Below are 17,515 nucleotides of genomic sequence, written 5' to 3' on the forward strand. Positions count from 1 at the left end.
GTGTAGTACTTATTCTGCTTGCAAAGATAAGCGCCAGAATGGAGATCAGTGGGGAGGGACGGATGGACAAAGGAGTCGCGTAGGAAGTGATCCCTGTAGAAAGCAGAAAGTGGGGGTGGGGGAGGGAAAGATGTGCTTGGTGTTGGCATCCATTTGGAGATGGTGGATGTTTCAGGAATTATGTGCTGGTCACAGAGGCTGGTGGGATGGTAGGTGAGGACAAGGGGATCCTATCCTTGGTAGGGTGGTGGGAGGATGGAGAAAGAGCAGACGTGTGAAATGGAAGAGATACAGTTGAGAACAGCATTGATGGTGGAGGAAGGAAAGCCCCTTTCTTTGAAAAAGGAGGACATTTCCTTCATTCTAGAATAAAAAGCCACATCCTGAGAGCAGATGCAGTGGAGATGGAGGAATTGAGAAAAGGGATGGCATTTTTACAAGTAGTAGAGTGGGACGATGTGTAGTCTAGGTAGCTGTGAGAGTCCTTGGGTTTGTAATAGACATTGATGGATAAGCTGTCTCTGGAAATAGAGACTGCAAGTTCGAGAAAGGGAAGGGAAGTGTCGGAAATGGACCAGGCGAATTTGAGGGTAGGGTGGAAGTTGGAGGCAAAATGGATGAAGTCAACGAGTTCAGCATGGGTGCAGGAAGCAGCACCAATGCAGTCGTCAAGGTAGCGTAGGAAAAAATGCGGGATGGTTACCAAGTGTAGGCTTGGAAGATAGACTGTTCCACATAGCCGACAGATCGGCAGGCACAGCTGGGACTTCTGTGAGTGCTCATTGCTATCCCTTTCGTTTGAAGAATGTGGGAGGAGCCAAAGCAGAACTTACTGAGAATGAGAACAGATTCCACTAGGCAAAAGAGAGTAGTGCTGGAGGGGAACTGATTAGGACTGGTGTCCAGACAAAAAAAGGAGAGCTTTGAGACTTTCCTGGCAGACGAAGGAGGTGTAAAGAGACTGGACGTCCATAGTAAAATTGAAATGATGGGGGCCAGGGATCTTGAAATCATTGAAAAGCTCCACAGTGTGTGAGGTGTCGCGGATGTGGGTAGGAAGGGACTGAACTGGGGGGATAAAACAGAGTCGAGATAAGCCGATATGAGTTCAGTGGGACAGGAACAAGCTGAGAAAAAGGGTCTACGTGGATAAGCTGGTTTGTGGATCTTGGGCAGGAGGAGGTAGAAATGGGAGATGTGGGGTGCAGGAACTATGAGGTTGGTGGCAGTGGATGGGAGATCCCCAGAGTCAATAAGATTGGTGAAGGAGTGGGAGATGATGGCTTGATGGTCCTTAGTGGGTACAGGAACTTGGATAGGAAAGGTTGAGAGGGACACCATAAGACCATAATGTAGAGGAGCAGAATTAGACCAGTTGGCCCATCGAGTCTGCACTGCCATTTCATCATGGCTAGTCCAATTTTTCTCTCAGCCTCAATCTCCTGCCTTCTCCCCATTTCCCTTTATGCACTGACTAATCAAGATTCTATCAACCAATGTCTTAAATTTACATAAAGACTTGGCCTCCATAGCTGCCTGTGGTAAAGAATTCCACAGGTTCACCATCCTGTGGCTAAAAAAATGATTCCTCATCCCTGTTCTAAATATACACCCCTTTATTTTGAGACGGTGTCCTCTGGTCTTAGCCTCTCCCACCATAGGAAATATCTTCTCCACATCCACTCTATCAAGGCCTTTCACCATTCGATAGGTTTCAATGAGGTCACCCCTCAATCTTCTGAATTCTAGTGAATACAGGCCCAGAGTAATCAGACACTCTTCATATGACAAGCCATTCAATCCTGGAATCATTTTTGTGAACTTCCTTTGAACCCTCTCCAGTTTTAGCACAGTCTCTCTAAGAGAAGGAGTCCAAAACTGCTCACAGTGCCCTAAGGTGAGGCCTCACCAGTGTTTTCTAAAGTCTCAACATGACATTCTTGCTTTTATATTTTAATCCTCTTGAAATAACTGCTAAATATGCACCAAGCGTGTATGAAACGACTTTGGCGTGCATTTTAACATGGATGAGGTAGGCAAAAAAGCCCCATTTCTGTGCTGTGATCTCCTCCCAAAGGACAATACGTCTAACACACACTCTCACTTTGTACTGCCAGAGAATAGTCTGGTGAGCAGGACTTGAACTGAGGACACGAGTCACTTTGAATGAGCATTGCTATGCCCTGAGCCACAGCCTGCATTTGCACTCTTGGTCTTGTGCTCTCAGAGTTTAGTTAACACTGGCCTAACAAACCAGCTTCACTGACTAATCTGTGCAACATTAGGCCACTTAGTCAAGATGAGGAGTAAAGGGGTGACTTCTGGTTTTAGTCCCTCTGGATTAGGCAATACAAGATGGGTGAATTCCTGATCCAGATTGTGATTGACTGACATCTGCTGGTTTGTGAATGTTGAGAAGAGACAGGGATTTTTCATGCACTAGATGGGTCCTATAGTGCAGTGCTCTTGAGGAGATGTAGGAGAATTGTGTCTCCACAAAAGAGAGAAAGTGCTGTCAAATATCACATCAAAGAAGTGAGCTCGGAGAGGCAACGGACAATGAGAAATGAAATGGAAGAGGAGGAAAGTGGAATGGGAGGCACAATAAACCATGCCCATCCAATGTTCATATGACTGCAGCCCTCCATTGTTGGTAATATCCTGGTGAATCTCTTCTGCATTCTCTCTATTACCACCATATGTCTCCTTCAGTCTGTTGACTAGAATTGTACAGAAAATATTATATAAAGGTCTCGTCTTCCTTCTCAGAAAGATGTAAAATACCAATAAAAATATTTCTTTTACACACTCTAATTTTGCTTGAAACTATCACCTCCTCTGGCAGTTCATTCCAGGTGTCTACCACCAATTGTGTGAGAAAGAAAATTAAATCAAGGAAATGAACAACAGGAAAAAAAAGAGAGAAATGAGATAGAAGGAAAACCAATGACTGATTTCTATGTCTTGTGACAAGCTCCTGGCCGGGTTTCAACAGAAAGAGGTCCCAAACCTGGGACAAGTCACAATTGTTAATATAACTTTAGAAGATAGCATGGATAAACTCAGGTACTCCCTGCTTGAATGAAGCTTTACAGAGCCAAGAATTTCCTATGAGGACATAAAAAAGTAGAAAAACAAGATAAAAATATAACAAACACAACATCCATCACAAAAATACAACATCTGTCTCTGATTTGTGGATTAGGATAATATGAAGCAGGTCTTGCACCTCCCATCTCTGGCCAACTGGGAATATGGGGAGTCAAACTGACTTGTTTTTTTAAGCAGCTGATCTTATTTTCAGCCATTAGTTTCCATGTTACCTGGGGCATTATTTGTGACTTCAAGCTCTCTCAAATTCTCCCTTGGGATGTTGTGCTTGGCATGTAAGAATATGTGTTTATTTTACCAACTGTGCCGAAGTCATTTATTGGGAATGGGTGGCCAATTGTGTTTTGTTTTTGTATTTATGTCATCTTTTGATGTTTATTCATGGAGAACCAGAGCACCTACTGAAGTTCATTCTATTTTCAAATGCACACTTTTATTCATCAAATTCTTTCCGATTGAAAATCATTCAATTTAAGTTGATTATGTCACATTGTGAGCATATTTTAACTCCATATCACAATGCAGTACAATGAATCACATGATCTAGCACAACTGAATATTTCTGTAGATATAGGGAAATCACCTCATCAGGGGTTAAGTATAATGAGGTTAAAGGTTAAATTATACACTGGTCATCTCCATTCAAAGGGAGAAGGTGAGCTTCATTAATCAGGACTTGAGGGGAGCGGAAGGTGGTACTCAAGGCAACAGAAGTTTAATATCTATTGAGCAGCAGTCCTAGACTATGATAAAAGTTATCCCCACCCCTCACTCACCCACCCACCTTCCCCCTCACCTGTTTCAGCTATCATCTACCCACATTCCCAGCTTCTTATTCTAGCTCCTGTCCTCTTCGTTTCCAGTCCTGATGAAGGGTTCAGCCTAAAATATTGACTTAGATGCTGCCTAACTTGCTGAGTTCCTCCTGCATTTTGAGTGCATTCCCTAAGATGTCCAGCATCTGCAGAACCTCTTGCATTTAGGAAGACTTCATAATTTTTCAGTCTGTCTTATCATGGCCTGCACTTTCTTTCTTACTCAATGTCAGCAAAACCAAGGAGCTGATTATTGACTTCAGGAGGAGGAATGTAGTTATATTGTGTTGGTGGGTGGGATGGTTCCAGGATTTCAAACGTTCAAAGGTTTAAAGATCCTACTTAATGTCAGAGAAATGTATACAATATACATCCTGAAATGCTTTCTCTTTGCAACCATCCACGAAAACAGAGGAGTGCCCCCAAGAATGAATGACAGTTAAATGTTAAAACCCCAAAGCAATGGATTACAATAACACACTCATAACTTGGGCACTACAGCAGTGATTCCACCAGCACTCAGCAGCTCAGGATATACATTACAAAATTCATCCCGCCACTGAATATTAAATCTGTGACCAGCAATGTCTGTCACATTTAATAGGATATTATGCATGTTTTTATTATCATGGGATGACAGTGACAGATTGTAATCATTAGTGTTAAAATATTTGTGATTATAAAATTAGGCATTAAATTGTCTATTGGTAGGCACTTTTAATTACTCTTCAATATACTTTGAAATGAGAGTGAGGTGAGGTAATTCCCTGTGCTGTGTTATTTTACGGACTTGAAGGCTATTTATTAGACAAACCCAAGATTAATGACACATTTCATTTGGTGGTTATTGTACGTAGAGTTGCTGCAGTTAAGAGTAATGTTTAGACAAAACAAATGCATGAGAAGGCAGCTGAAGAGATGGGTGTAGTTGAAATGATGGCGGGGGGAATATTTGTCACTGGTCACTGGTACTTACTGGGCATCAGAGTGTAAGCCACTGTTACAACAAAGACATTACTTCTGCCTTGTACCACACAGCAGCATAAATATTTCTTGTGGTGCAGTTACCACAAAAATGTCAGGACTCAAACCTGCCTCAGTAATCTTTTGTTTTACTGAGGAACTTAGGAGACTGTTGAGCTTGAAAAGACAAGGTTTTCTGTCAACCCTGTCCTGTACTCATCATGCACTGAGCACAACAACTGGGCATGAACAGATTTTTGTTCTCCTGAGGGAGGCAAACCACTATGAAAAATCTTGGGGCAAAAATATGAAAATAAACTGAAACGTTCCAATCTCACCAGTTAGGCCAGGAGGTTACATTGATTATGTTCACAGAAGAGATAAAAACACCTAGTATTCACCCTGGGCAGTCTACAGCCTAGCAGCAGGAACACTAAAATTTCCAAATTGCAGTAACTGCTCCCTCCCTGTCCCTTTCTTCCCCCCATCTGATCCATCTGGCTCCCAGCTCTTTCCTCTCCAACACCATTTCTTTCTGCTCGTCACCCAGACACTCCTCCTATTGGTTTCCCTCCCTCCCTGCTCCCCTCTGCCCTTCTGTTATTCCATGCCCTAGCTTCCAGTCCTATCAGACTACATCATGCTGGTGAATATTGTTAACTCAATTGGAGGCATTTGGTGCTGTGTGTTCACCGAGCTTGGCAATTAGCGTGTAGGCGTTTTATCACAAGTCGAGGTGACATCATCAGCACATATTTGGTTGTTTTTCCTTCTGGGAGTGCTGGCGTTTATATAGGCCCTCATTCACTTGCCATTGTCCCGACTGGCTACCACTTCAGCTGACCTTTGAACTCTATTGACTCTTACTTCTTTGGCTCTTAGAGGTTTGTAGATGTTGTCTATTTCCACGTTTGTTTTTAGAATGATCAGAAGAGAACCAGCCTCTAAAATTTCTCATACCTGCTTTGTGTTTGCCTGAGCTAGAGCCTCCGAGGTGTCCCAGTTAGAGTCCTACTCAGTCTTTATGTACTGAGATCAGCGAGATCAATGAACATATCAAATTAATGCCATCTATGACACCCCCCCTAAGAGCCAATGAAATGCGAGCCAATAGAATTCAAAGATCAGCTGAAAGGGTAGCCTATCAGGACCGAGGAAAGTGAACAGGAGCCCATATAAAAGCGTACACCCCCCCAGAAAGAAACACCTACAACTGTGCACTGAGGATGTCACTTTGACTGGTGATGAAATGTTGCCAAGCTAATTGCCAAACTCAGTGAACACCACAAAATCAAACTTCAGAATTCATCACCTTCTGCCCTTTGCTTTTTCCACATGTCACTTCCCAGCTTCTGGCACCATCCCCATTCTCCACCTCCAAATTTGTCTATCAAATCCAATGACTCCATTATCACCTAGATCCATCTATCACCTACCAACACTTGCTCCATCCTTCCCTCCAACTTTCGTATTGCTTATTCCTGTCTATCTCATTCAGCTCCTCCAACAACTCATGTATGACAAAGATCATGTTAGCTGAATCACTGACCTTCTGTTTGACAGACCCTAAACTGGGGCAGAGAGCACCACTAGCTCCTTTCATGAATGGCAACAGTGAGCCAGCATCCTCCTCACCAGATGCCAACACTCTCTGGAAGAAAGTTGTGCTATGCCTTCATTTCCTTCTTCCACTGCAAAGTGCATATTCACAATAATGTGTAGTCTCCCTGACTCTAGCAGTCTGGCACGTACTGAACCCAAGTATGATCTTCCATGTCCAATACCAATGACATTCCCTAAATTGGGAGTAAGAAACAGTATTCAGTATTCATACAGTCCTAGTACACTAAGAGCATTACAAGAAGGCTCTTCACCTGTTTCTATTAATCTATTAAGAACATTTATTCTGCCAGTCCCATTGACCTGCATCTAGACCTTAACTCTCCATACCATCCATGTACTTTTCCAAATTTCTCTTAAATATTGAAATGAAACCCACATCCACCACTTACACTGGCAGCTCATTCCACAGTCTCTGAGTGAAGAGGTTTCCCCTCATGTTCCCTTTCAACATTTCACTCTTCACCCTTAACCTATGACCTCTAGTTCTAGTCTCACCCAACATAGTGAATGCCTGCTTACATTTATCTCTATCAAATTTCCTTTTCTACTCCTATGCTCTAGGGAATAAAGTCCTACCCTATTCAAACTTTTCCTATAACTCAAGTCCTGACTACATCTCTGTATTTTTTCAATCTTATTGATATCCCTCCTGTAGCTAGGTGACCAGAACTGCACACAATATTTCCAATTAGGCCTCACCAACATCTTATACAACTTCAACATAACACCTCAACACTTGTACCCAGTACTTTGATTTATGAAGGCCAATGTACCAAAAGTTTTCTTTACGTTCCTATCTACTTGTAACACCACTTTCAAGGATTTATAGATCAGTATTTCCAGATCCTTCTGCTCTCTCTTACACCTCAGTGCCCTACCATTCATCATATAAGTTCTATTCTTGTTTGTCCTGCCAAAATGCAACACCTCACACTTGTCTGCATTAAATTCCATCTGCCACTTTTCACCCTACTTTTCCAGCTGGTCCAGATCCCACTGCAACCTTCAATGGCCTTCCTCACTGTCCACTACACCCCTAATCTTGGTGTCATCCACAAATTTGTTGATCCAGTTTACTAAATTATCATCAAGATCTTTGATATAGATGACAAACAACAATGGACTCATCCTTAATCCCTATGGCATACCACTGGTCATAGGTCTCCAGTTAGAAACACAACCATCTACTAACACTCTCTGCCTTCTCCCACAAAGCCAATGGGTAGTCCAATTTATGACCTCATTCTGAATGCCATGCAACTAAACCTTCTTGACCACTGTCCTATGTGGTCAAGTGTTCTGTCAATAACAAAATAAGGATTACTGTTAAGAGGTCAAAAATATACAGTTCATTGGAGCCTCCTTTGCAGATGTCAACTATCTTGTTTCCAAGATATTCTATATTCCAAGTGTATTCTGTTGAACACAAAGTTCTTTGCAATATGCCAAAGTTCTATAAAGTTTTGAAGAAATTTAAGAGTTTCTTTCGCAATATACCCATGCCAAAAGTTATACTGCACCATCCGGGTAGTTTTGTATCAGTTGCCTTTATTCTTCTGCAGTATCATGATGTAAGGTCCCAAAAATATAATAAATTATTTATTCAAAGAAAGGTAGGAACAATTCATGTAATGTTAACTATGATGTGATCTTTGTTCATATCATGATACCTTTGGACATTTAGAGCACACTGTGGTGCACATTGATCTCTCCTGGGATACACCGGGAAGTTGAGTCAAATATTAATTATAAGAACCTTTGAATTATTTCCTTAATTATGGCTCATCACATCTATAAATTTAATTGGTGTATTTGTTACTCAGATTAACTTGCATTAGGGGTGTGCACATTAGTGCTGATGTGTACAATTTATTAGGCAGACTAGGCATCCCCTGCATTAATTGGCTGCACCATTCGTGATCCAGTCCAGACCTTGCATGGAATCTTGGCAGACACCACGACATCAGGAGGAGTTGACAAGGCAAGGTGGTCAATGGTCTCTGAGGAGGACTCAGGTTGTTTTTCTGCTCCTTAGCTGCTCTGAAGACCTTCTTACAGATTGTGCTAACAATCACCTTGTCTACAGTCTCTCACAGTCCCTGATGATTAGAGATATTTAAAATTTATGTGAATTATAACATTAGAAAATAATAAATGTGTTTATAATACTTTTGCTTCTTGCAAACTGATTAAAATCATTAATATTAATTCAAAAAGAAACAAGAAAAAAACATTTAGCTACATGTAACTTTTTAAATTAACGTTGACAACTCCATTCAAATCCAGCCAGCCACCAATCACAAACCTATCCCTGTAAAGTCTCTTTACAACATGCTGATTATGAAGAACTAAACTTTTCTCTCACCTCCCAAATCCAATAATTTTAAGGTAAGCAACTTTACAGAGTAAAAAAGAACGCGTGAAATCTAGTATTATTAACTGTGTTTCCTTTCATATAACAGAGAATTTGGTGGCCCTATACATTGAGGCACACTGCCACTCTCTGAAGACAATTCCAATTTGCCTGACGTTGCACACTGTCAGGATTGATACCATCTCCGCATTTCTCACTACAGCTGACCGTGAGTGACTGACGCAGAAAGCAAGAGTGACATGATTGTTGGTTTGAGAAGAGGGACGAACGAGAACAGCCAAGGATATTATGACATTCCCTGCTGTCGTAAGGTTTGCTTTTCAAACAACAGGTTTCAGTGTTAAATTATATAGCGTAAATGGTGGTAGGTAATGACAACTTGCCTTGATGTGATTAGAAAGTCTTCAGCCCACAATGTTGTGGCAACTTTTAAACCTAGAACAGACGCACTATGATAAGCATCACTGGCTGGTATAGAGCGATCACTGCAAATATGAGAAAAAGCTGCAGAGTGTTGCAAACTCAGCCAGCTCCAACACGGACACTTACTTCCCCAGCATTGGGGACCTCTTCAAAAGGTGATGCCTCTAAACAGCAGCATCCATCAGTAAGGGCGCCCATCACCCAGGTGCATGCTCTCTTCCTATTACTACCAACGGAGGCGAGGTACAGGAGCTGGACGGCACATGCTCAACATTATAGGAACAGTGTTTACCCCTTCACCATCAGATTTCCGAATGGAAAATTAACACTACCTCAGTATGTTTGCTCTTGTTTTGTACTACATGCTTAATTTAAAAATTTTAATGAATTTTTCTAATCACAACTTAAATTTTTTTATGTATTATACTGTATTGCTGTTGCAAAACAATAAATTTCATGACATATTGTATGTCAGTGATATTAAACCTGATTCTGAGATCAATCTAACACTTCCCTCCCATTTAACCATCTATTTTTCTTTCATCCATGTACCTATCTAAGAGTCTCTTAAATCTCCCTAATGTATCCAAGTCTACCACCACCCTGACAGTATGTTCCATACCCCCATAACTCTCTGTTTGAAAAATTACCTCTAACAGCTAGCGTTTCCTCTAACTTTTAAACATTACTCCGAGCAAGACATTTTAGCACTGCCTGAAAACTGTGCAGTACCTTAAATGTTTTTTTTTGCAATACACACATAAAAAAAACACAAACCACAATTTGCAACACAAGTAAATGGTGTAAATGGTGTTAGGCAATCAAAACAACTGACAAGCACAATGGAAAAAGTAAAATGCTTTGACTAGATGGCGCTGGCATTCAGCAGATCAGCGGTTTATTAACAACGAACTACCAACCCATTCTGTTTATTGCTTCAATTTATAACTGTATTGTAACTTGAAATAATGACAACATAAATACATTGAAGCTCTAAAGGGTTTCACAGTAAAGGCTGTGGTACATTTATATAGGAACAGCTTCTTCCACTCTGCCACCAGTTTCCTAAATGGTCATTGAACCCATGAATACCACTTCACTTTTTAATACACAATTATTTCTGTTTTTTTCAGTTTTAATCTATTCTATATATGTATACTGTAAACTGATTTATTAATTATTATTATTATATTTCTTCTTTTTTTTCTTCTATATTATGAATTGCATTGAACTGCTGCTGCTAAGTTAACAAATTTCACGACACATGTTGACGATAATAAACCTGATTCTGATTCTTATTACTTTGAAAATTTATGGATTATTTTCATTAACACATAATTAATTATATGGCACAATTATATTAACATAGATTTCAGAATTATATTAGCATAATTTTGAAATTATATTAACATTATATAAAAGAAAATTTCAGCTGCATGGCAACAAAGGTTATGTTCATGGGAGCATTTTCAGTTACTGCATGGCTGTGCACCCGTGCAGCTCAGAAGGAAGAGTGCTAACATCTTAATCACCTTAAAATTATGCCCTCCTGTATTAGTCATTCTGCCAAGGGAAAAAGGCGCCAGATGTACATTTGATCTAAGCTTCTTATCATCTTAAGCACCTCTTATCAAATCACCTCTCATCCTGCTTTGCTCCAAAGAGAAAAGTCCTAGCTTGCTCAGCCTTTCCTCATAAGATATTAAAAGTGATATCATGGAGACAGAATTAAATAATAAATGTAAAAAAGTGAGATATTAGACAAGGGTGTTCTGAGCAATGGCTTGGAAGAAGGTTCTAGATGAGAGGCAGACCAGCCTCCCCTTCATTGCCACTGTCTCCATTTCCCAATGTCTCCTAAAAGCAGCCAATTTAATCAGAGATTCCCCCACCCTGGTCATACTCACTCCTGTCAGGCAGAAGATAACAAAGCTTGAATACACATACCACCAGGTTGAAGGACAGTTTTGATTCCACTGTAATCAAGCTCTCAAGCAGATCTCTCAAACAATAAAAGGCGAGTTCTTGTTCTTCCAACCTTCCTCACCACGCCCCTTGCACTTCAATTGTCTACTTGCACTGCACTTACTCGGTAACTATATTTTGCATTATGTTTCTCTTTATCACTGCACTGATAGAATTATGTTTGGTATGATTTGTAAATAGTACTGTGCAAAAGTTCTAGACACATATGCATAGATAGCTAGGGTGCTTAAACTTTTGCACAATACTGCAGTAAATTTAAGTATTGACTGTGCTAGGGCCACAAATAAAACCTATATGTGAGTGATGAAAAAGAAAAAAACCTGATTCTTATATGGGTCTCTATTGTGGATTGAGGGGGCAGAGAGAGGGGAATCATGGGGAGAGGGAAAGGAATGGGAAGCACCAGAGAGACATTGTGTAATGACCAACAAACCAATTGTTCTGGAATCAAATGACCTTGTCTGTTGTCTCTGGGCTGGGTGTGACAGCACCCAAGCCTACTCCTCTACACCCCTCACCCCACCAAACCTGGCACTCTTTCTCTGCCATCAGTCCCATATCTCACCCACAGCATTCCACCCATGCCATTCCCAGCATCCTTTGCTCCCGCCAGATTTACAACTTAATCTCTGCTCCAAGTTGATAAATACAGTACTGTGCAATTATCTTAGGTACCCTAGCTATATATAAGTGCCTAAGATTTTTGTGTAGTGCTGTAGATGGCATGGAAACAAAAACTTCCTAAGGAGATTGGGGCAACCAAGGGTCCCCATCTTATCTGCATTTTACAGAGGCACCATTAGAGAGCGTTCCGACAAGCTGATTCTCCATCCGGTTTGGGAGCAACAAAGCATTGGAGTGGAAATCCCTAAAAAGCACTGTGAGAACAGTTGAAAGGATCATAGGCGTCTCCCTACCATCCATTGGAGACACTTACCAGGAGCACTGTGTACCAAGGGCCCTCAGTATTATTAATGCTCCCACCCATCCACCCACCATCCTCTTTGGCTTTCTACTATCAGGCAGGAAATTCTGATGCATTAAAACAAGAACGGTCAGGATGGAAAACAGTTTCTTCCTTAAGCCCATTTGGCTTCTGAACTCCGCATCATATTCAAAGTGTCACTGGTTAATCTTTTTTGTACCTTACAATATTAAATGTATACACTTTAGTTTGTTATTTGTGTGTCTATAGATTTTATCCTTACCTTCATAAGTTATTGTGTGTTATGTGTACTACTGTGCTTTACATCCGGGTTCAGAGAAAGGTATTCATTATATAGTTACATACATTATATACATGTATATAGTGAAATGACAATAAACTTGACTTAACCCTTACATACAGTTCATATTCTATACCTTCACAATATGGTGCAGATCAATTTTGACCCGGCCCAAGAATCCCCTCATAACAAGTGTCTATACCAAATTTTGAACTGCAGATCTATTTAGAATGTATAAATAGCCTATCTGACATTAATAAATGGGAGATTAATCCTTAATTAATATTTCAGAGATGTAAAATCCATTTCAATAGATACGGGTCAAATTTGACCCGGAACAGCCTCAATGTACATTAATCCATAATTAATGTTTCAGAGATTTAATATCTATTTCAATAGATATGGGTCAAATTTGACCCAGAACAGCCTCAATGTACAAACATTTGCAGCACCTGTACAAAAGTATAACATTTTTAAATATTTTCATTTTTGCACATTTTGGGTCACTTTAGGAAAAGTCATCAAATTTTGGCTAAAAGAATGGTATTTAGGGTGTTTTTAGTGCTGTCAAATTTCAAAACGGGTCAAATTTGACCTGAACAGTGTGTAAGGGTTAAGGCTTGAGACTTGAGCACTGAAGTCGGCCTCTGAGATCAGGATGAATGGACCAAAGGGTCTTCTAGGAATAAATTGTTGGAGGACTGATGGGGAAATCAGTGGATTGGTCAGTAAGGGCTCAGACAGACAAAGACTAAGGCAGAGGTCAAGGTAAGCAATGGCTGTTTTAAGTGTTGCACAGATGCCAAGACCAAAGAGGATACCAAGTTTCCAAGCAGTCTAATTTAATAAGACTGTTTTGAGGTTTGCTATGAATGACAAAGACAATAAATTTTGTCAAGTATTACACTTGGTGGCAGGACACTGTGATGATGCATAAAGGGACCTTGGGATCCAAGTCCATAGCTGCCTGAAAGAGACAATGCAAGTAGATGGAGTGGTAAAGAAAGAAGCAGGCAAACTTGCCTTTAGCGTTGAGGCAGAGAGACTGAATTAGGAAGTCATGTTACACTTGGTTAGGTTGCATTTTAAGCATAATGTTCTGTTCTGCTTGCCCCACTCCAGAAAGGGTGTGGAGGAATTGGAGATGGTTTAGAAAAGGTTTACCAGGAGGCCGCCTGGATTAGAAGGCATTAGTTCTAAGGAGAGTTTGGACAAACATGAATTATTCACTCAACTTCACTGCTCCATCATTGAAATGTTCCCATAACCAATGGATTCACTTTCAAGGAATCTCCATCTCATGTTCTCAATATTTATTGCTTATTTAATTGTTATTATTATTTATTATTTTTGTCCTTACACTATTTGTTGTCTTCCACACTCCAGTTGAATGCCCTAGCTGGACAATCTATCATTGATTCTGTTATGGTTATTTTTCTATAGATTTATTGAGAATGTTCACAAGAAAATGAATTTCAGGGCTGTATATAATGACATAAATGTACTTTGATAATACATTTACTTTGAACTTTGAATTTCTCCAGAGCATTGGAGGCTGAGTGGATACAAGATAGAATTGTATAAAATTATGAGTCAGCTGGAATCTTTTTCCCAGGTAGAAATGTTGAATACTTTAAGGTGAGAGAGGAAAAGTTTGTATGGGATATGGGGAGCAGATATTTTTTGCATAATAAGTGGTAGGTGCCTTAACACACTGTCAGGGTGGTAGTGGAAGCAAATACGATTGTGGCATTTAAGAGCCTTTAGATAGACACAGGAGTTTGTAAGGAATGATGGGATATGGATTATGTGTGGACAGAGACATCACAGGTTGAAGGATCTGTTCCTGTCCTTTTCTGTTCCATGTTTACCACTGTTCATTGAAAGAAGAAAAATAGAAATAACTTAGGTAGAAACTCCGATTCATGACATACACTGTGCTGCCCTTTGCCTTTGTTGGAAATAATTGTTCATGCTGCCTCTGTGCTGAACGTGAATTATAGCCAGAATTAATATTTAAAACTATTTGTTACAACCTGCTAGATTACATTGATAAGTTATCCTAATATATTAATGTTCTAATTATCTCATAAACTAACTTAATTTTTTTCAGTGCTTATCTGTCAGATCTGTTCCAATCTATATGTGACTACCCATAAAGTGGGAATGGATATTGACCTTTGTCATGCACTGTGCTAATTTTTATTTCGTACAAAAAAAGTCAATACAAATTTAAAACACATGACCCGTTATCTATCTGGCTTACTTACTGATCTCAACATCTGTTCCTGTGTTGGTCGCTCTCCAAGAATGTATCATTATATTGTTAAAGGAGATTTGACTCTGTGCACACATTCCACATTGCAGTGCATTCCTTCACCTTCCTCTGCAGCTGGCAGGATGGTGACTATTTGGAGTATTGTGTGTAGTTTTGGTCACCCACCTACAGGAAAAGTGTAAGCAAGGTTGAAAGAGAAAATTTACAAGGATGTTACTGGATCCAGAGGACATGAGTTATAAGGAAAGATTGAATAGGTTAGGACTGTATTCTTTAGAATGTAGAAGATCAAGGGGAGATTTTTTGAGGAGTACAAAATTATGAGGGGAATTGATAAAGTAAATGCAAGCAGACTTTCCCCACTGAGGTTGGATGGGACTACAACCAGATGTCATGGGTTAAGGGTGAAAGGTGAGGAATTTAAGGGGATTATAAGTGGAAACTTCTTCATTCAGTGGGTCATGAGATTGTGGGATGAGCTGTTGGCACAAGTGGTACATTGTGAGGTCAATTTCAACATTTAAGAGAAGTTTAGATTGTTAATGAATGGTATGTGTATGGAGGGCTATTTTCCCATTGCAGATCAATAGGAGTAGGCTGTTTAAATTGTTTCAGCTTTGATTAGATGGGCCAAAGAGCCTGTTTCATTGCTGTGCTCCTCTATGACTCCATTGTGGAAGAGTTAAAAAGAAAATCTTTCAAACGAATGTCTACATTTAAGAGGCATTTAGACAGGCACACTCAGTGACCACTTTCTTAGATACACCTGTACACCTCCTTGTTAAAGAAATTATCTAATCAGCCAATCACGTGGCAGCAACTCAATGCATTAAAGCATGCAGACATGGCTATGAGGTTCAGACCAAACATCAGAATGGTAAAGAAATGTGATCGAGGTGGCTTTGACTGGGTAATGACTGTTGGTGTTAGATGGGGTGATTTGAATATCGCAGAAACAGCTGATCTTCTGGGATTTTCACATACAGCAGTCTCTAGATTTTATAGAGAATGGTACGAGAAAAAAGCATCCAGTGAGCGGCAGTTGTGTGGTGAAAATGCCTTGTTAATGGGAAAACTCCGAGGAGAATGGCAAGGCTGGTTCAAGCTGATAGGAAGGCAACTGTAACCCAAATAACCGCATGCTACAACATTTGTGTGCGGAAGAGCTTCTCTGAAAGCACAACACTTCAAACCTTGAAGCTGATGAGCTACTACAGCAGAAGATCACATACGTACGCTCAGTAATCACTTTATTAGGCACAGGAGGTACCTAAGAAAATGCCCACTGAGTGCAAATCGGCAAGGGATAAAGTTTATGCCGTCCCAACTTCTCACAGGTACCATTGGCAGGGGGTACGGAATTCTGAAATCCCACACCACTTGCTTCAATAACAGTTTCTTCTCTTCAACTCCAGCTCTTGAACCAACTGGCACAGCCTAATCATTACAGTTTGGCAACATAATGATCATCTTGACCATTTTGTACTAAAATGGACTTCATTTTCTTATGTTATAATTGTGTTCTTTTTAAGTTGTATATAATCTAAGCTATGATTTCTTGGTAATACTGCTAATATACTGCTATGTTTAGGGGTTGAGTTCTTCTCTGGTCTTGGCAATTTACTTGCAAACGTTTCGTCACCATACAAGGAGACATCATCAATACACTGTTAATTGCAGAGTGTCCTCCAAATGCTTGGCTTTTATATACTTGTCAATCGGCTGATTGGTCATCATTTCAGAAACTCAGTTGTGATATGTGGAGGAAATTATTTACATGATGCTACACCCCTGAGGTGCTGTTACAAGTGAGTTTTGGTGTATACATGTACTTGCGATAATAAAGTTGACTTTCTTTTAATACAGGAAAATGGAATTTGCACTGAATGGCAAAAGGGTTGGTATGGCCATAATGAACTAAATGGCCTTATAGGAGTCACGTAACGACTTTGTATCTGTCTTTGTTGTATTTTTGTGTTGTGTATTATGGGTAATTCATCACTTGAGTTGGGGCATGGTAGAAGTAAGAGTATACATATTCATGGTATACCTTGAGTTCAGTTTTTAGGCTGGTTAGAATTAGAGACAGCTGGGGATGATATTTTTTGTTGCCCATTTCACTTATAATTTTAAAACCTTTAAGAATGCTCAACATAAGTACATTTGAATATGGTTAGATTGTTTATTTTATTATATCCCTAGTCTTAATTCCATTGGTCTTATCGTTACAAGTTCATTCATCTTTGCTGGTTTCTCAGCAAAAGATCAAACTTTCATCGAGATATAACTTTGTTATTTGTGGGGAGCTTGTCCTACGGTGCCAACACCCGCCCCCTCCCAACCACCCCGTCTGAGTGGTTTTGGTTTGCTTGACAGTAACCGCTACAGACCTGTTTCTGTTACACCTTTGTGATGTTATGGATGAGCCCTCTCCTCGGGTAGAAGTCTATTAAAAAAAATTCAACTATTTGCCATTTTGACTCAACTTCTGCTAATTTATGCTGGCAATATTTCAGTGCACAGTTAAAACCAATCTACCCTGCCATAAACCCAATGGGGAAATAATTAAAACTGGACCTATGGAAGAGCCTAGAATTAGAGTGTAGAGATCTTGGAAGTTCATAGGGCTGGCTGAGATTATGGATTAATACAGCGTTATAATATGGAAGTGAGTTTTTTTAAACTGCTCAGTGAATATACCACAATAATGTCACAC

The 17,515-nt window shown here is 40.0% G+C and overlaps 1 long non-coding RNA gene across 1 annotated transcript in view; it reads left to right on the forward strand.

Moving 5' to 3' along the window:
* The window catches only part of LOC132407027 (uncharacterized), a 163,227-nt gene extending 152,818 nt beyond the window's left edge, over positions 1-10,409 (forward strand). The window contains exon 4 of the long non-coding RNA XR_009516347.1: positions 8,975-10,409. This is a non-coding gene — a long non-coding RNA (uncharacterized LOC132407027). The remainder of the gene's footprint in view (positions 1-8,974) is intronic.
* Positions 10,410-17,515: the final 7,106 nt, after the last annotated feature.

This window comes from Hypanus sabinus, chromosome 17, assembly GCF_030144855.1.
Source record: "Hypanus sabinus isolate sHypSab1 chromosome 17, sHypSab1.hap1, whole genome shotgun sequence".
Taxonomy (NCBI): domain Eukaryota; kingdom Metazoa; phylum Chordata; class Chondrichthyes; order Myliobatiformes; family Dasyatidae; genus Hypanus; species Hypanus sabinus.